Raw genomic sequence first — 8,751 nt, 5'->3', positions numbered from 1 at the left:
CTGTTTTATAATGACACTTTCAATTATATTTAGGACCCATCCATACAGTCCAGGATAATCCCCCCATGTCAAGATCTTTAACTTATTTACATTTACAAAATCCCCTTTGCCATGTAAGGTAACAGTAAACACTTTGGGAATTAGAATAGGAACATATTTGGGGCCATTGTTTAACACATCAAAATATCCATTAAAATTTTTCATATGCATTGGAGGTGGATGGATGGGAAGGAAAGAAGGAAGGAAGGAAGGAAGGAAGGAAGGAAGGAAGGAAGGAAGGAAGGAAGGAAGGAAGGAAGGAAGGGAGAGAGAAATTTCATGGGTGACACCAAAACTGCGGTTTGATTTGGATGCCATGGAGCCAACACAGCCATGTTCTAGATACAGAGTGATCTCCAGAGAAGAGAAATCAGTTGCTACTCAACAGGCTTTTATAATCTGCTTTGAACACACCAGGTGGATCTTCAATTACAATATTTCCCAAGCTTTAGCTTAACAAAGCAAGTTCTAGCTCCCCATCCTCTCCATGTGTTGTTTTCAGTAAATACACATTTGGTCTTGTGTGAAGAAAGAGGATTTCTCAAGCCCTGTTTCAGGATCCATATACTCTAACCCATTTGTCTGATTCCAACACCCCCACCCCACCCTAACTAAATTTTCAAATGCTTTCAGGAATAATCAGTTTTGCTAACACATGAAATCCAAATTTCCAATTTTGTAATAAATCAGCCAGTAGAAGCCAGAAAGTGCCTTTCATCGAAACACAAGAATTGTATGCCTCTATGCATAGTCAAATTTTCTCAAAAAGGAAATGAAAAGGTAGAAAGCTGACTCTCGTTCATGTGATAATCAACCCATTTTTTATTTCCCTCTCAATTAAAAGAAATAGATGCATAAGAATTGGTGCTGAAAAAGTAAAACAATAGTAATACTTCATTTGGAAGATTCTATTCAGAATACATGCATGGAGAAAATCAAAAGGTGCTAAAATCTCCAGATTAATAGAAGCAGTTGTTCCAGTTAGAAAAAGTTTGGGTTATAGCCCTCATTTTCTTTTAGTGGTAGGAATAATAATGTGATTGAATATAGATCTTGCAAAATTTATGAATTAGATTAATTCAACTTCAGAATGTGTTGTTTTGGAAGCAGCTAGATCGAGGTCAAGGCTGCATATAGATACTGGGCAGAGGAAAAGAGATGGTTGGATATAGGTAGCCTGAGTTACTCCTGAGAAGCCTGCTGCAATAACTGCAATGAAAACCATCCCCGGAAAAGCTCTTTGAGAAGCAAAGTGGGGTGGTGAAGTGAGGATGAGAATTCAAAGTCTTAGACTTCGTTTTTGGCCTAAGAACTATGCGTTTCTACTAAAAAGTTTAGTTGTCTCAGAGTTACATAGAGGGGCTCCTTCCAGCCAGCTTCACGTAACAGATCGATGGAAAAAGTTTGGGAACCACAAAACCCAAGATAATTATGGAGAACTATATTCATATCAAATGTGTACACACACACATTTCTCATCTGAGAAATAGAAAACCCTGATGTACAATGCTTACATGTTTTGTTTTGTTTTATTGTACTGCAGGTTCTGGAGTACATTTGCAGATCATGCAGAATTGTTGCATAGGTAAAAACACATGGCAATGTGGTTTGCTGCCTCCATCCCCCTGTCACCTACATCTGGCATTTTTCCCCATGTTATCCCTCCCCAACCTCCCCACCCCCCACACTGTCCCTCCCTTGCCCTCCCCAACAGACCCCAGTGTGTGATGCTCACCTAACTGTGTCCATGTGTTCTCCTTGTTCATCACCCACCTATGAGTGAGAACATGTGATGTTTGATTTTCCGTATTTGTGTCAGTTTGCTGAGAATGATGGTTTCCAAATTCATCCATGTCCCTACAAAGGACACAAACTCATCATTTTTTATGGCTGCATAGTATTCCATGGTGTATATGTGCCACATTTTCCTTGTTCAGTCTATCTTCGATGGGCATTTGGGTTGGTTCCAGGTCTTTGCTATTGTAAGCAGTACCGCTATGAACATACGTGTGTATGTGTCCTTATAATAGAATGATTTATAATCCTTTGGGTATATACACAGTAATGGGATTGTTGAGTCAAATGGAATTTCTATTTCTAGATCCTTGAGGAATCTTCTCAAGAAAACACTGTCTTCTACAGTGCTTGAGCCAGCTTACACTCCCACCAACAGTTTAAAAGTGTTCCTATTTCTCCACATCCTCTCCAGCATCTGTTGTCTCCAGATTTTTTAATGATCGCCAGTCTAACTGGTGTGAGGTGGTATCTCAATGTGGTTTTGATTTGCATTTCTCTAATAATCAGTGATGATGAACATTTTTTCATATGTTTGTTGGCCTCATATATGTCTTTTGAAAAGTGTTCATATCATTTACCTACTTTTGGATGGGTTTTTGTTTTTTTTGTTTTGTTTTGTTTTGTTTTTTGTAAATCTGTTTTAGCTCTTTGTAGATACTGGATATTAGCCCTTTGTCAGATGGGTAGACTGCAAAAATTTTTTCCCATTCTGTTGGTTTCTGGTTCACTCTAATGATTGTTTCTTTTGCTGTACAGAAGCTCTGGAGTTTAATTAGGTCCCATTTGTCTATTTTGGATTTTGTTGCCAATGCTTTGGTGTTTTAGTCATGAAGTCCTTGCCCCTGCCTATGTCCTGAATGGTTTTGCCTAGGTTTTCTTCTAGGGTTTTCATTGTGTTAGGTCTTACGTTTAAGTTGTTAATCTGTCTGGAGTCAATTTTAGTGTAAGGTGTCAGGAAGGGGTCCAGTTTCTACTTTCTGCACATGGCTAGCCAGTTTTCCCAACAACATTTATTAAACAGGGAATCCTTTCCCCATTGCTTGTTTTTGTGAGGTTTGGCAAAGATCAGATGGTTGTAGATGTGTGGTGTTGCCTCCGAGGCCTCTGTTCTGTTCCATTGGTCCATATCTCTGTTTTGGTACCAGTACCATGCTGTTTTGATTACTGTAGCCTTATAGTATAGTTTGAAGTCAGGTAGCATGATGCCTCAAGCTTTGTTCTTTTTGCTTAGAATTGATTTAGCTATCCGGACTCTCTTTTGGTTTCATATGAAGTTTAAGGTAGCTTTTTCCAGTTCTGTGAAGAGGGTCATAGGTAGCTTGATGAGGATAGTGTTGAATCTATAAATTACTTTGGGCAGCATGGCCATTTTCACAATATTGATTCCTCCTAAGCAAGAGCATGGAATGTTTCTCCATCTGTTCATGTCCTCTTATTTCCTTGAGCAGCGGTTTGTAAGTTCTCCTTGAAGAGGTCCTTTACATCCCTTGTTAGTTGTATTCCTAGGTATTTTATTCTCTTTGTAGCAATTGTGAATGGCAGTTTGTTCTTGTTTGGCTCTCTTTACATCTGTTATTGGTGTATAGGAATGCCTGTGATTTTTGCACATTTATTTTGTATCCTGAGACATTGCTGAAGTTGCTTATCAGTTCCAGGAGATTTTGGGCTGAGATGATAGGGTCTTCCAAATATACGATCATGTCATCTGCAAATAGAGACAATTTGACTTCCTCCTTTCCTAATTGAATATTCTTCATTTCTTTTTCTAGCCTGATTGCTCTGACTAGAACTTCCAATACTATATTGAATAGGAGTGGTGAGAGAGGGCATCCTTGTCTAGTGCCAGATTTCCAAGGGAATGCTTCCAGTTTTTGCCCATTCAGTATGATATTGGCTGTTGGTTTGTCATAAATAGCTTTTATTATTTTGAGATACATTCCTTCAAAATCTAGGTTATTGAGAGTTTTTAGCATAAAGAGCTGTTGAATTTTGTCAAAGGCCTTCTCTGCATCTATTGAGATAATTATGTGGTTTTTGCCTTTTGTTCTGTTTATGTGGTGGATGACATTTATAGACTTGTGTATGTTGAACCAGCCTTGCATCCCTGGAATGAAGCCTACTTGATCGTGATGGATAAGCTTTTTGATGTGCTGTTGCAATCAGTTTGCCAGTATTTTAGTGAAGATTTTTGCATCTATTTTCATCATGGATATCGGCCCAAAGTTTTCTTTTTTTTGTTGAGTCTCTGCCAGGTTTTGGTATCAGGATGATGTTGGTCTCATAAAATGATTTGGGAAGGATTCCCTCTTTTTGGATTGTTTGGACGAGTTTCAGCAGGAATGGTACCAGCTCATCTTTGTACCTCTGGTAGAATTCAGCTGTGAACTCGTCTGGACCTGGACTTTTTTTGGTTGGTAGGCTGTTAATTGCTGCCTCCACTTCAGTCCTAGTTATTGGTCTACGCAGGGTTTCGACTTCTTCCTGATTTAGGCTTGGGAAGGTGCAAGTGTCCAGGAATTTATCCATTTCTTCCAGGTTTACTGGTTTATGTGCATAAAGTTGTTTGTAGTAATCTCTGATGGTGGTTTGTATTTCTGTGGAATCAGTGATGATATCCCCTTTATTGTTTTTTATTGCATCTATTTGATTCTTCTCCCTTTTCTTTTTTATTAATCTGGCTAGTAGTCTGTCTATTTTGTTCATCTTTTCAAAAAACCAGCTCCTGGATTTATTGATTTTTTGAAGGGTTTTTTGTGTCTCTATCTCCTTCAGTTCTGCTCTGATCTTAGTTATTTCTTGTCTTCAGTTATTTTTTGATCTTCCTCCTCTAGCTCTTTCAATTTTGATGATAGAGTGTCGATTTTAGATCTTTTTTTGCTTCTCATATGGGCGTTTATTGCTATAAATTTCCCTCTAGACACTGTTCTAAATGTGTCCCAGAGATTCTGGTACGTTGTATCTTTGTTCTCATTGGTTTCAAAAAACATCTTTATTTCTGCCTTCATTTCACTGTTTATCCAGTCGACATTCAGAAGCCAGTTGTTCAGTTTCCATGAAGCTGTGTGATTTTGAGTTAGTTTCTTCATTCTGAGTTCTAATTTGATTGCCCTGTGGTCTGAGAGGCTGTTTGTTATGATTTCCATTCTTTTGCATTTGCTGAGGTGTGATTTACTTCCAATTATGTGGTCAATTTTAGAGTAGGTACAATGTGGTGATGAGAAGAATGTATATTCTGTGGATTTGGGGTGGAGAGTTCTGTAGATGTCTATTAGGTCCGCTTGGTCCAGATCTGAGTTCAAATCCTGGATATCCTTGTTAATTTTCTGTCTCATTGATCTGTCTAATATTGACAGCAGAGTGTTAAAGTCTCCCAATATTATTGTGTGAGAGTCTAAGTCTCTTTGTAGGTCGTTAAGAACTTGCTTTATGTACCTGGGTGCTTCTGTATTGGGTGTGTATATATTTGGGATCGTTAGCTCTTCTTGATGCATTGATCCTTTTAGCATTATGTAATGCCCTTCTTTGTCTCTTTTGACCTTTGTTGGAATAAAGGCCATTTTATCAGAGACCAAGATTGCAGCTCCTGCTTTTTTTTTGCTCTCCATTTGCTTGATAAATCTTCCTCCATCCCTTTATTTTGAGCTATGTGTGTCCTCGCACATGAGATGGGTTTCCTGAATACAGCACACCGATGGATCTTGACTTTTTATCCAACGTGCCAGTCTGTGTCTTTTGATTGGGGCATTTAGCCCATTTATATTTAAAGTTAGTGTTGTTATGTGTGGATTTGATCCTGCCATTTTGATGCTAGCTGGATGTTTTGCCTGTTAGTTTACACATTTTTTTCAGTGTATCGATGGTCTTTACTATTTGGTACATTTTTGGAGTGGTTGGTACTGGTCGTTCCTTTCCTTGTTTAGTGCTTCTTTCAGGAGCTCTTGTAAGGCAGGCCTGGTGATGATGAAATCTCTCAGCAATTGCTTGTCCATAAAAGATTTTCTTTATCTTTCACTTATGAAGCTTAGTTTGGCTGGATATGAAATTCTAGTTTGAAAGTTCTTTTCTTTAAGGATGTTGAATATTAGCCCCCACTCTCTTCTGGCTTGTAGGGTTTCTGCGACAGATCCACTGTGGGTTTGATGGGCTTCCCTTTGTGGGTAATCCGACCTTTTTCTCTGGCTGTCCTTAGTATTTTTTTCTTCATTTCAATCCTGGTGAATCTGACAATTATGTGCCTTGGGGTTGCTCTTCTTGAGGAACATTTTTGTGGTGTTCTCTGTATTTCCTGGACTTGAATGGTGGCCTGGCTTGCTACGTTGGGGAAGTTCTCCTGGGTAATATCCTGAAGAGTGTTTTCCAGCTTGGATTCATTCTGTCCATCACATTCAGGTACATCTATCAAACGTAGATTAAGTCTTTTCACATAATCCCATTTTTCTTGGAGGCTTTGTTCATTTCTTTTCACTCTTTTTTCTCTATTCTTGACTTCTTTTTTGATATCATTGAGTTGATCTTCAATCTCTGATATCCTTTCTTCTGCTTGGTCAATTTGGCTATTGAAACTTGTGTATGCTTCACAAAGCTCTCGTGCTGTGTTTTTCAGCTCCATCAAGTCATTTATATTCTTCTCTAATTTGTTTATTCTAGTTAGCATCTCATCTAATCTTTTTTCTGGGTTCTTAGTTTCTTTGCATTGGGTTAGCACATGCTCTTTTAGCTCTGAGAAGTTTCTTATTACCCACCTTCTGAAGCCTGTTTCTGTCAGTTCATCAGATTCATTCTCCATCCATCTTTGATCCCTAGATGGTGAGGAGTTGTGATCATTTGCAGGAGGAGAGGCATTCTGGGTTTTGATGTTTTCATCCTTTTTGCTCTGGTTTCTTCCCATCTTAGTGGCTTTATCTACTTTCAGATGGGGTCTCTGAGCAGACATCCTTTTTGTTGATAATGAAGTTATTTCTTTCTGTTTCTTAGTTTTCCTCCTAACAAGTTATTTCTTTCTGTTTCTTAGTTTTCCTCCTAACAGTCAGGCCCCTCTGCTGCAGGACTGCTGGAGGTCCACTCCAGACCCTGCTTGCCTAGGGGTCACCCACGGGGGCTTCAGAACAATAAGGGTTGCTGCTGGTTTCTTCTTCTGTTATCTTCATCCCTGAAGGGTACCCGCCAGATGTTGGCCTGAGCTCTCCTGTATGAGATGTCTCTCTGGGTATACGGGTCAGGGAGCTGCTTGAGGAGAGAGTCTATCCCTTATAGGAGCTCAAGGGCTGTGCTGGGAGCTCTGTTGTTCCATGCAGAGATGCTGGGCAGGTACCTTTAAGTCTGCTGCAATGGAACTCATAACCACCTCTTTTCCCAAGTGCTCTGTCCTAGGAAGGTTGGCTTTATTTATAAGTTCCTGTCATGCTGCTGCCCTTTTTCACAGATGTCCTGCACCACATGGATTAGTCTAGTCACAGTCTGCCAGCAGAGGCATTGCTGAGCTGCTGCAGGCTCTGCCCAGCTGCTGTGTGAACTGCCTGGGTAGTGGTGGATGCCCTTCCCTGCACTGAGCTGGACTGTCATGGGTTCAGTTGCACTTGCTGCGAAACTCTCAATCCAGAGCATTTCAGATTGCTTGTTTTGTGGGGGTGGTACCCGCTGAGCCAGATCACCTGGCTCCCTGTCTCTGCTCCCTTCCTTTCAGTTGAATGGGCGGTTCTGTCTCCCAGGCATGCCAGGTGCCAGTTTAAACAGCCGCTCAGATTTGTGTGAGTTTCTGTGTGTCAAGCCAGCACCAGCTGAAACCACTGTGCTGAAAACTCATGGTGTTTTTCGGCCCGGGAATCTCCTGGTCTGTGGGCCAGTGAAAATTTGTTTGGACATGTGGTGGGCACTCACCCTCTGCATTGTTCTTGCTGGGAACTGAACTCAGAAGCTGTTTCTATTTGGCCATGTTGGATTCTATATCATTTACATTTTTTTAATTGCTGCCCCATCTACCTTTATGAAGGTATAATTTATCAAAATTAATTAGATCAAAATTGTTCTTTGACTTCTACAAATTGCTACTTACATTGGAAGAATAGGCAATTGTCTATTCCCAAGTGTTTTTTGCTATCTATTGCTGCATAACAAACCACATAATGGCTTAAGACAATAATAGTTTATTATTTCTCATGATTCTGTGGGTAGACTGGGTGGTTTATCTGCTATGTATGGTGCCAATCACAGTGTTGGAATAGCTGGGAGATACAAAACAACATCACTCAGATGGCTGGCAGTTGATACAGGCTGCTTCTAGGAGCTCAGATATGGCTGTTGGTTGGGGGCTTCAGTTCTCTACATGGTTCTATGTACATAGTGGCCTGGGCTTCCTCACAGCATGACAGTCAGGCTCCAGGAGAAAGCATTCCAAGTGTGTAATATCAGAAGCTGCAGATCTCTTAAGGCCCAGCCTCTGCAATTACAGTGTCACCTCCATCACATTCTAGTTGTCAAAATAAGTTACCAAAGCAACCCAGATTCACAAGGAGAGGGGGAAAAATCATGTTTCTTGATGGGAAGAGTGTCAAAGAATTTGTGGCCACCCACCAGACTGAAGCAAATGAATAATATTGGATATCCTTAGGATATAAAGAGCCTGAGCTACAGAAAATTGCTGAGCCAGTTTCAAACTTACTACTGCTTTCTCCAGATTTTCTGTTACATAAGAGAATTAAGAGTATTCATTGCTAAAGATACTGTTGGGTGGGTGTTCTGTTACTTGCAGCCAAATGGAGCCTAAATAATAAAGTACTTCACTTTCATCACCAAAAACTTCAGCAGCAAGGCTGTGCTGGGATGACTTAGCTAACAGATCATAGTGAGAGAATTTGAGTGAATTTCTCCTGAGCAAATATGAGACAATTTTCTAGGGATTATCAGAGGCATGGCCAA

General features: G+C 40.1%; 1 long non-coding RNA gene across 2 annotated transcripts in view; it reads right to left on the bottom strand.

Annotated features, from left to right (window-relative positions):
• LOC108590542 (uncharacterized) overlaps positions 1-8,751 on the bottom strand; it is a 56,932-nt gene that overhangs the window by 39,249 nt on the left and 8,932 nt on the right. The window lies entirely within an intron of this gene.

This window comes from Callithrix jacchus, chromosome 2 (assembly GCF_049354715.1).
Source record: "Callithrix jacchus isolate 240 chromosome 2, calJac240_pri, whole genome shotgun sequence".
In the NCBI taxonomy this organism is placed as follows: Eukaryota; Metazoa; Chordata; class Mammalia; order Primates; family Cebidae; genus Callithrix; species Callithrix jacchus.
Note: the sequence above shows the minus strand (reverse complement) of the source record. Positions and strands in the feature narration are given on the sequence as shown.